The following is an 11055-nucleotide window of genomic DNA, read 5'->3' on the forward strand; positions in this document are numbered from 1 at the left end:
AAGGAGTTGAGATTAAAATGCAACAATACTCATGCTCATACTCGTAGGTACATAAAATGTGAATCCATAGTTTCTTGTTAAACATAGGTACAGTTTTTTTTTCATCTCATTTATTCTATTACTATTACTATTTTTTATAACTAAGGTAATATTTACACGACAAAAAATTGTATCGCATCAGGAAATGAAACTCGGTCGCTTACTGACAACTATGTGTTGTAGTATTTACAACTCTTCTATAAATGCTCGAAAATGGTTCCAATACGATTTTTGCAATATTTCCTAGCTAAACCAAAATTCCTATAGGTAATGGACTTGAATAAAGAGGCAGATCATACTAATATAGCAGTAGGTATCGGCCATTAAATTTATTTAGGAATCCAAAATGGTAATTAGATTTGCATAAATCCGATGGTCAATTAGTCGTCTGCGCTCCGCTTGCTTCTCTGTCTCTACTTAGTTATAGTTTCAAATAATTTCACTCGTAATTATCACACCCTCGTAATTTAGCATATCATTTAAAACCAAAAAACAATTCTATCACTTTAATTGCAGTAGAGCCTAAATTTCAAACTAGCGCGAAGTCATGATTACGAAACGGAGAAAACATAGGTGAATTATAGAATTCAAGCCCACTTTTATTGTGTTCTTGACATACATATACTAAATTCGTACGCAGAAATTGACATTTTAACATTGGAGTTTACCAAAATTATGTAAGGACCATAATCAGTCTGTGTCATGGCTAAGATTTAGTGAGGTACTGCAATTGAAACGGGGGTAAAACCGCTGGCTTTTACGAGAACCTACTTGCGAGTATTAACGACAATCGTCTACCATTAAGTGGGAAAATACCTACCGAGGATAATGCCCGAAAGCGCCGTAGTTTGTGGACATAATTAACGGCAGCTTTGTAGCCAGTGTGCCCAAGAAACTTATTTGGGTACATATTCCCCACAATCACACACTTCACATTGGCTTACTGTTTTTAAGTAGTCTAAAAGTGACAAATTTAACCACTCAAGTGCTAGGGTAACCTATCACTCCTATCAGTCGATCTCATGAACTCGTAAATTTAATATTCCAGCCAAGAAAACACACATCGTACATGTATAGTGACTTAAAAATAGGTAATTAGGATGAATCCAAATCTATTGATGAAATATGTAGGGTATCTCAAGCCACCAAAATAAAAATGTAAGGTGATTTTGTGCCGTGTGACTCGTTAGTCTCATGACAAAAATAGTATATTATTCCTACAAATAAATACATTATTACTCTTTGAGGAGACTCTCTTGACAGTACATTAGGCAGCGAATTTACTCCCAGCGGCAAAAAACCCGTTGCAGCCGGACAAAAGAGTGTCATTCATTTATAGCGCGCGGGCACACCGGGAGCGAAGTTGTTTTGACGATTAAAAAAACTTCAAATACATAAAACTCGGGGCTCTGTGAGCTGTAGACCACGCGTGTATTAAACATAGCACCACCAAAAACTAAATGAAAAAAGCTCACTATAACTATTTTTAACGGAAGACAGATAGCATAAGGCACTTGTGTAGTTTTGCACTGGCATCTCTATTTTATATGAAAGTAGAATAAACAGAACAGGAAAGATTAGTGTAGCTGTAAAATATCCCACCCACAAGTTAATTAAGATTGCAAGTAGAGTTTGTGCGGAAAGAGAAGAGTCGTGGAATGTATTGGGCCCCATACATTCCACGACTATTCTCTTTTCGAACAGACTCTATTTGAGTTGTTTTTTTACATATTTCAAAGTACTATTTACAATATTTTTGTTTTACGTTCCCTCAGTAATGAAGAAATTAAATTGTTACACCTAAGTAAGTAATATGTGGGTGGTGTAAGTACGAGTATAGAGAGTCGAATTATGTGCCATTTCTACGGTCAATACAATTATTCGCTGAGAAAGGATTCACGTAGGCGTCGAAGAAGAGGAAGGCACGCAATGCTTCTCCTAAAGGCCAGGCCACGCCGGATGCGTATGCGTAGACGTGCACGTGCACGTGTGCGTCCCGCTGCGTTGTAGAATACGAATTTTCATAAGAGATGACACACCGCTTGCGTGACGTGTGCGTGACGTGCGCGTGCGCGTGACATGCACGCAACGCAGCTCCGACGAGACAAACCGGCTGCGTGCTGCATGCACGCGTCCACGCAGCGGAGCGGCAACGTCGCTTCGTTGCGTGCAGTGATGACGTTGTATTTACCGGCGTTCCCTGTGAGACGGCGAACCGGGCAGTTTCGGACACGCACAGCTCGGTGCTGCGTAGGTGCTGTGCGTGTACACGCACGGCTTTTTGTATTTATTTACAACTCGGCCGGTGCGCGTGGAGGTTTTTATAATGGATAGCCAAATTAAAGAAAAACTTATTGGACTAGTGCGCAAATACGAATGTATTTATAACCAAAAACACAAGGATTATATGGGATGGGAACAAATCGGTGTCGCATAGTCGCAATTGGAATATAAGGTTTTGTTTATGTTTTGTACTGTGATATACTATTTGTCTTGTGTATTTTGTGCGTGCGTCGTATAATTTTATTCACGATTATCTCGATTAAAATAGGAGAATTTTTTTTCCCGATCCGATTATTTTCCTGATGATGACGATGAACTGCTGTCAAACATAACTAGTCGTCTAGATGCTCTAGGGGATGTGTGCAGAGCTGCAGCGTGCGCCTGCGTGACGTGTACAGTACACTGCGTGGCGTGCGCTGCGTGACGTGCGCGTTACCCAGTGTGACAGGGGTGCTGTGCACGTCTACGCTTACGTCTCGGCCTTAAAAGTTAAAAGTCATCAGTGTGGAACTGCGGAGCCGAATATTGCTTCTGGTCTGCGGGCTGCCTGGTGTTTTTTTTTTATTGCTTACACGTCATTTTTATTGCAAATAATTTACATTGAGAAATGTATAAATTAAATAGGTTTACTTGTAATTACGATGAGTATTAATCGGTATAATTAATAATGGCAAAAAAAATGCACAAGTAGGTATCCACGGCTAATTATCACATTCCTGATGTCTTCATTTGTGCCTATTACGCATTCTTAACTATTGGAACATAAAATAATGTCTATAATTTGCGTGTTTTTTATAAAATTACATACAAGTTCCCTCCTAGTGCACCTAGGGCCAGTTTATCGTCGGAAGTTGGGCAATGGCGTAAAAAGCGCGGCGTCTAGGTGCTCAGCGGCGCCATCTAGACGTCTACATTGGCGCCGGCACTTGCTCCTAAATTAATCTCACTGCGAGACCCTTCCGAAACGTGCCGTGAGATCCCTGGCGCACTAATGGTGATGACGTCACTGATATCATCTTAAAAATAGCCTTTCAAGTTGAGTTCAGGTTTCTGACTTACTCGGACCGTGAACGCAAAATTTACGGAACGGAGTATACAATAGTATTTGTAATAAGTAGGTACTAGTTTTTTGTATCACAGCGTTTACCGGGAACATCAATATCTGTTATATATTGGGGCAATAGAAAGGCAGATACGGACAAATGGTTGTCTGTGCGGAAAGAGAAGAGTCGTGAAATGTATTTAGCCCCATACATTCCACGACTCTTCTCTTTCCGAACAGACTCTACCAAAAGCTTTCGTAAATATATAGCAATGATTGCAAGTAAGGATAGATAGATGTTTAGCTGAAGGTTCAGTTTCGGTAAAAAACAACCGAACCTACTGTTTTTAAAAGAAGAAAATCTGCTCATGGAAGACATCGGTGTAGAACGACAGTAAGTAAACTCAAATAATTAGCATATATAAGCAATATATTTAAGTATGTTCCAATAAGAATTATTGCTATTAATTACTCTTATTATAAGAGCAATTAAAAGCAAGCTATTTCCTAGTAGTGATTGAACAAATAAACGAGGAATTAACGGATCACAGACCTAAACCAGAGACTAGTAAATATTCAAGACGGACAACCTCCATACAACATCGCATTCCTCGGATGCCTTTTAGGTACTATTTTTTTAATGTTGGTTTTTGATACGTAGGTATATTTATTTTTATAATAAACAGATCGGCGATTGGCTCTAGTCACACCTGATGGAAAGTGAAGACAGAGCCTAAGATGGAGCTCTCCGGTTCAGTAATAGCCTATTCACTCTTGCTTATAAAATCTGTCACCTATTTTACCGCTATTATGACTTTTAAAAGTATTATCCTAGTTTGGTATTCATATACATAAAAGTACAATAAAAGCATTTTGTTTAATGGCGCCATCTAGTTTTAATATTAAACCTTTTCTAAGGGCTTAAAATATCATTATGCTTTTAATCTACTTTTTTTACTACAACTCAATCAAGTCCAATTTTACCTTTTAAACATTATAAATAGCACTAATAGCAGTAGGGTGGCAGTTTTCATATGCAAATAAATGAAATGTAAAAAAAAATGTCATCTACTACATTGACGATTCTTACGGCGTTGTGTGGGTGCTGTCAGTCTTCTTTATTTACCAGACTCTGACATAAACTTAACTTTTTAATGTTGATTGCTGGTGTTTTAATGATTAAATAATGTTCCATATAAAATCAGAGTCGGACCGCAAAGTAGCGGTCTCATTATACTTACTTACGCATTTTTTTACCGTCTAAGCAGAGATGTGTAAAAAAACGAAAACAAGACTGCCGATTGAAAAGACATCGAATATGCCTTGAGACCTTAATATCTTCTTGATTTTTGAGCAAACGCTTAATGAACTGATTTCAAAAAGGTGGAGGTTCGTGTTATTCATTATTTTCATATTATTTTTTTATGTAATGTTCTGAATCCTGGAGAAAAAAGAAGAAAAAACCGGGTTCTGTTGGACACTACTATTAGCATAAAGCAACTGTCAATACCATCAACAAGTCACATGTGACATGGCATGATCCAGTAGGGTGTCCACGGATACTGATGGAAACGAATTACTTAAAAATCATCCTGTGTACCCTCAGCAATTATGTTTCCGTTAAAATTAATTCGTACAAACTGCAAAATACGTCACAGCCATAGCTCTACACGTGTTTACAATAAAACTTTATGTTCACGTCTCTCCGTACCTAGGCTATAACTCGTCAAATAATATAGGCTATTTAAGACGTGCGTGAAAACCGTGACATCACATTGTATGCCTTTATGTAACTGGTCACATACTCGTAAACATGACAATATTGTATACTTAATGCACTGAAAGGTAAAAACCTCACGCGTAGGTGTTATGTCTTTATGACTTATAGGTATTTTCCTCCGAAAGGTAGGTAATTTTGTCTTTTAAGTACGATAAATTTAGTCAGAAAGTTTTAATTTTGAAAGTTATACTACAGTGAAACCTGGATAATTGCAATCTCAAGGGATCGGCAATTTTTTGTCAATTAACCAGGTTTTTCATTTAAGCAGGTCGTGCCAATTAACGAGGTTCAAAAAATCGTTCTGTCAATTATAGAGGTTCTCATTAATAGAGGTTGCGTTCTGACAAATTGCTTTTATGGAGGTTCAAATAACCATTGAAAGTAGATTCTGGGTTTCTGGTCTGTATATTATATAACTTACACTTTTACACTTAACATTAGTTACTGCTTATAATCATTTGGGTTTTTTAAATAATCCCTTGAATTGTAGAAGAAAGTTTTATTGGAATGTAAAAAGCATATTATTTTTTTATTTAATCAAAACTATTTCTATTCACCTACTAGTCTGTGATAGATACCCAATTAATAAATTGAATTCTGGGTGAAGATTTAAAATAAAATTATCATTGCTATTAAAATATTGTTTCTGCTCTCTACAAGTCTACATTATTTCAATAACAGAGGTCTTACTTATAGACTCGTTTCAATTATAGAGGTAATAAGAAGAGCTAAAATAACGGTTTTTTTGCACAGTGTCAATTATAGAGGTCTTAGTTTTGATGTGGTCAATTACAGAGGTAAAATTACGAAAAGCACTCAAATCTAAATTTCAATTATAGAGGTTCAAAAATTTCAATTATAGAGGCCTTTTGGTCTCAAGGGACCGGGACCTGACTTTTGGTTGCAATTATTGAGGTTTTGCATTTATCCAGGTGTCAATTAATCAGGTTCCACTGTATATTTATAGGCAATAAGTAAAATAAGTTTATATTAAATTACGCTGTCCTTGGTACTTACTCGATTTACTTTATATGGATACAAGACTTAAGTATATATAAGTTAAGAAACAATTACGACTTATACAGCGCTTCCTCGGTACATTGACAATTTAGTAGGAAAACTATTTTATTCTAAGCCCCATGGTCAGGACCATCCGGGATTTAGTATTTCACCCAACACGTCGATACGGGTACAACTGTGCTATTCCTCGAAAGTTACGGTTGTTTCTAACTTTACAAGTGCACATATCATAGTTAAACTGTTCTTAGTAGCAGGTTTAAACTCGTGTATCCATCTGAGCGCGGAATCCCGGTACATATTAGCAAGATAAATGTTGTTTGAGGAAGCCTTTTATACCTCGTCGCCACTAACATCTAACGAGATACCCACTGGTTTATGTTTGAAGGAATTGCTGTTGCGACGAGTGGCTGTAAGCTGTAATGTTTGAATATTGGAATGTTGCAGGCACTTGACAATTTTATGTAGCAAACGGACTAAACGGAGCCTATTATATATAGCAGTTTTCATGTTGTCTATTCATATGACAATCTTTGTTAATCAATTTTGGAATTCATTGAAAATCAGGGTTGACAAAAGTATCTACCGTAAGGATTGACCAGCGGTGCTGACTTCACCGCTGGTGCTCAATTTCGTCCAAGTAAAATAATAAAATACCTAATAATTTCACCAAGAAATAGATATCCATTGATTTCACAGTGAAAAGAGCTGCGTAAAAATTTGATAAAATAACAATTCATAAAAAACTTCGCCACCCGTCCTAAACTTCGCCTAATCTATATTTTTTATAATATTATGACAATAATAAACGAATTGCTAAATGTTGAATTACTAAAAGCCCGTGATACAAATTGTAGTGTAACGATTGAATGCTAGTTACGGCGAAGTTATGTACTAAAGGTGAATTTAGTGTACGTATTTTTGTCAACCCTTATTTTTAATGAACTGCAACATTCATAACGGTGCTTGCATAATATATGGCTGACTGTGCCTAGCAGATACTAAGTAAGTAAGTATACAGGGTGACATCGGAAATTTATTTTAGTACGAACGTGTCTTGCTATTTCAGTCAGTCTCGGTACAAAAACTACTGAGGTTGACTGAAGTAGCATGACAAATACGAACATTTCCGAGAAAATACGATGGAAAACAATTATGCACTACATCTGTATCTACTTATGAACTCAAATACCATATCGTTTTAATACAATTATGCAACCTTTTTTAAAGTAAATCCTAACTCCATATCTTAGCAATATTTGTAATTCAAAAGCTAATAAAATTCTGCTGTAAACTATCGTCAAATTCAAGTCGCAAGAAATATCGGGTGGGGAATGTCCCCCCACTTTTTCTGTGGCATAATCCCCCCCACTGCGTGACGTTGATGGATGCAGGCTGCAAGAAGCCCCTCCATCTGAAGCGAGCTGAAATATCGAAGTGTTTTTGCGGAAATTCTCACTGCAGCTTTTTGATGCACCTGAACATTTTGCATTTTGGAAGTTTTGTTGTAAATATTTATCCCTACCATAACCTATGATGTATATTATATTAGTATATTATGTAAACGTATTTAATATTTATAGCAGAAATGTTATTGTTTGCAATTACATGCATTTTTGTTGTAGATTTATTTTAGATCTTTTTCTATTTTGATTGGCCGTGTTATCAATTTAGTACTTACCCCCTTGGCCCAAAGCAATAATGTGTTTGTTACAACGGGACAAAATTTTACAAATGGTCGCTAAGTTTTATGAATAAGGAGGTAAACTGTTTGCTGAATCGGATACGCAAAATAGCAGCAAGCGCCAAAACTTTTTTATGGAAAGTGATCTAAATCCGTGACACAAAGCGAACATGATTTGACTTGTGAAGGTTACTCTCAACTCGCAACGCAATATTTAAATGGAAGAGGTGCGCAGTCTAGGTCCCGTAATTTGAGGGGCGTAGAGAAAGGTTGCCACCATTCGTACGGAGGAAGAATTTGTACATTAACCAAACTTATTAAATTAAATAAAGAAAACATAATGTGTCATTGCATTTCCAAACTACAAACCGCCATTCCCTATAGTTATACTCGTACCGTTTTTATTACTGTCGAAAATTTTGTACCCGAATACTTGTTACTACTGTATTTGACAATATCTAATAGCTATAATTGAACACTAAATATATAAGAAGGTTATATTTTAATAACATAACATAGTAAATTTCAAGCTAAATAAAATGTTTTGTGGAATAAACCTTTATGAAGCTAACAATGATAATTAATCATATTAAACGCATTTGTTGACAAGTAGGTACCTACACCTACCTTAGTTAGTGAGTACTTTACACTTCATACGAAATTATCAATTGTATTCTATGAATTATACCAACGGTTTTTACACTCTTAGGTCTTTACTCCTATAATTTTTAATTTTATTGAGGAAAATGTCGTCAGTAGGAACAAAGTACACTTTTCTTTTTAACGAGAAAATTATATATTATTTACTTTATAGTTAGAGGTAGGTGGGCGTTTACTAAAATAAATATTGAAAACCCGACTCTCACAGATCCTGGTGTTTTTGGGTTCTTTCAACTCAGAATTACTAGCATATAGGTACAATCCACTACCTACATTCCACTACGTCACGTCCATACAAGTGAAAAACATTCTCATAATAAAACGTGACGTAATGGAATGGACATTTTGGGACATCTTTTTTAATGGAAGGATGGAGAATGCTGTCGATTCTGAGTAGAATGAGCCCAAGAATGTCCAGATTTGAAAGAATCAGGTTTTCGATATTTATTTTAGAAAACGCCCAGGTAGATCAGCGTTTTATATGTGCTGTAGCTTATGGTTCTGAGAATACTTTATCGATCACGTTAACCGAATGAGAACAATAGGCAGCAAATTGTTCCATAGGGTTATTTATTATTGGATTTATTTTCTGCAATCGATAGTTATTAATTAATTATGATTATTTGCCTTTTAAACAAGTAATAAAACTTGATATTAATATTACTGTGCTTTCGATTATCGCAGAACTAGATAAGACAATATTATGTAAATCTGTTGAGTTTGTGCTACCAAAACTACTACTTATTTCCTTTTTATGTAATTTTAAAAAACCCATTTTGCAATACTTCCAAATTCATCTCAATAGTTCGTAATAGCATGCCGTCATAATAATTATAGGTAAAGGTAGTACATTCAGGTCGACAAGGTATTCTGAGCCGGTACTCCGCTGCTTTGTCAGCGCTCAGTGGCTATTGTCAAAGGCTGCATTCGATACTAAGATGCCGACAGAATACATTCCATTAATTATTTGTAACTCTAATATAGATCTTGGTAATAAAGTACACTAGCGTGTGTAACAGTTTTTTTACCGCTTATTTTGTATTGTTGTTATAGTTGTACAAAATTATAATTAAGTCTGTCTAAACCTTGGTCGAAAAAGTGGGTTTTACAGGACGCTCTAACAAACTATATACCTACGTAGTATGAATATTATTATAAGAGGCTGTGACAGATTTGGGACACAGGCAGAAAAACAGAACTGGTCCATTCTGCACCTGAAAGTAAAGAATGAAAGAGGGTAGCGGAAACCTAATTTCTGGTTGTGACCGATCCTGACGTAGCTTTTAAATGTACCTATCAAAATTGTGTGATCTCCTCTTTTCAACAAAAAAAAAAAATATTGTTACGAAAAAAGACGATGTGTCTGCGAACTGCCAGATAGCAATCAAACATTTTTAAATATAATATATTACAAATTTTTCCACATGCTGACCATCTCTTAATAGTTAATAACATTTATGTTTTAATTTGTAACCGACTGTCAAATAATAAGGTTAGGTAAATTGCGCCGCAGCAGATGCGAAAGGTAATAGTCGCTGCTAGTAATTTCGTTCTTTTGTGCAGTTTATTGACCTATTTTAATTAAAATAAATAAGAAATGTAAACAGGTACTAATTTAAACCATTTATCTGTTTCCTTAATGACTTGGCAAGGCCTCGCGCGAAGACGGGTTAAAACGGGCGGTTTAAGTGGACAGAGCTACGAGCATCATTACAGTTTAATGAATTTAGAACAACAAAGTTTAAAGGCTCGCAAGGCACTGTACGTACGTGTATTAGCTCCATTAATCTATTCAGTTTAGCAACTAAGCAGACCGCTTTGAACGTCTACGTGAAGGAACGACTAAACTGGACGTCCCGTGAGAAATCGTTTTAATACTCAAAATCCGCTTGCAGTTTCAGCGTTTAATGAATTACGTCGGGTGCAGCCTCCGGCGCAAGACGTGCATCGATCAACGTCGGAGCCCCCTCCTAACCTCCCTTTGGCCCCCTTTTAGGCCCCCTTTAGCCCCCTACCGGATAGGCACAGGGAGGCTACGACACGACGTCCTCGCACTGCCCAAATAAAGTATTCGCACGGCGTCTGTGTTCGCTTGCTCAGATATGACAGTGGATGGATGCCAGGATACGTCAGGGGGAATAAAAAAGTGCATTTTGGCGAGCGACTACGTGCACGAAGAGCTTTTTATGCGGTTCGTTATAATAGCAAGTAGGCAATGTGTGTGGCGCTTTAATCAATACATTTAGTATGCGTGTGCGTGACCACAAACTACGATGAAAAAACAGTAGACGTATTATGTACCCATTTGCAAGCGTGCGCTGTAAACGCTATAAGTAAGACCTCGTTATTTCCCACCAAGACCACGTAAAGAGAATTTTAATTGAATTGAGGATTCGTTACTTTCCTTTAGAAATATCACCTTTCTTTAAATCCAATTTTCTCGTCCTGTTTTATAGGTGGGGTCGTGAGATAAAAAGAGGTAAGTGCAAATTCGCTTGCGTTCCAGCGCTGCCTAGGCTTTCGTCCCTGGGCGGGTGGCTATACGTGACG

The sequence above is a fragment of the Cydia amplana genome, chromosome 7, assembly GCF_948474715.1.
Source record: "Cydia amplana chromosome 7, ilCydAmpl1.1, whole genome shotgun sequence".
NCBI classification, from domain to species: Eukaryota; Metazoa; Arthropoda; class Insecta; order Lepidoptera; family Tortricidae; genus Cydia; species Cydia amplana.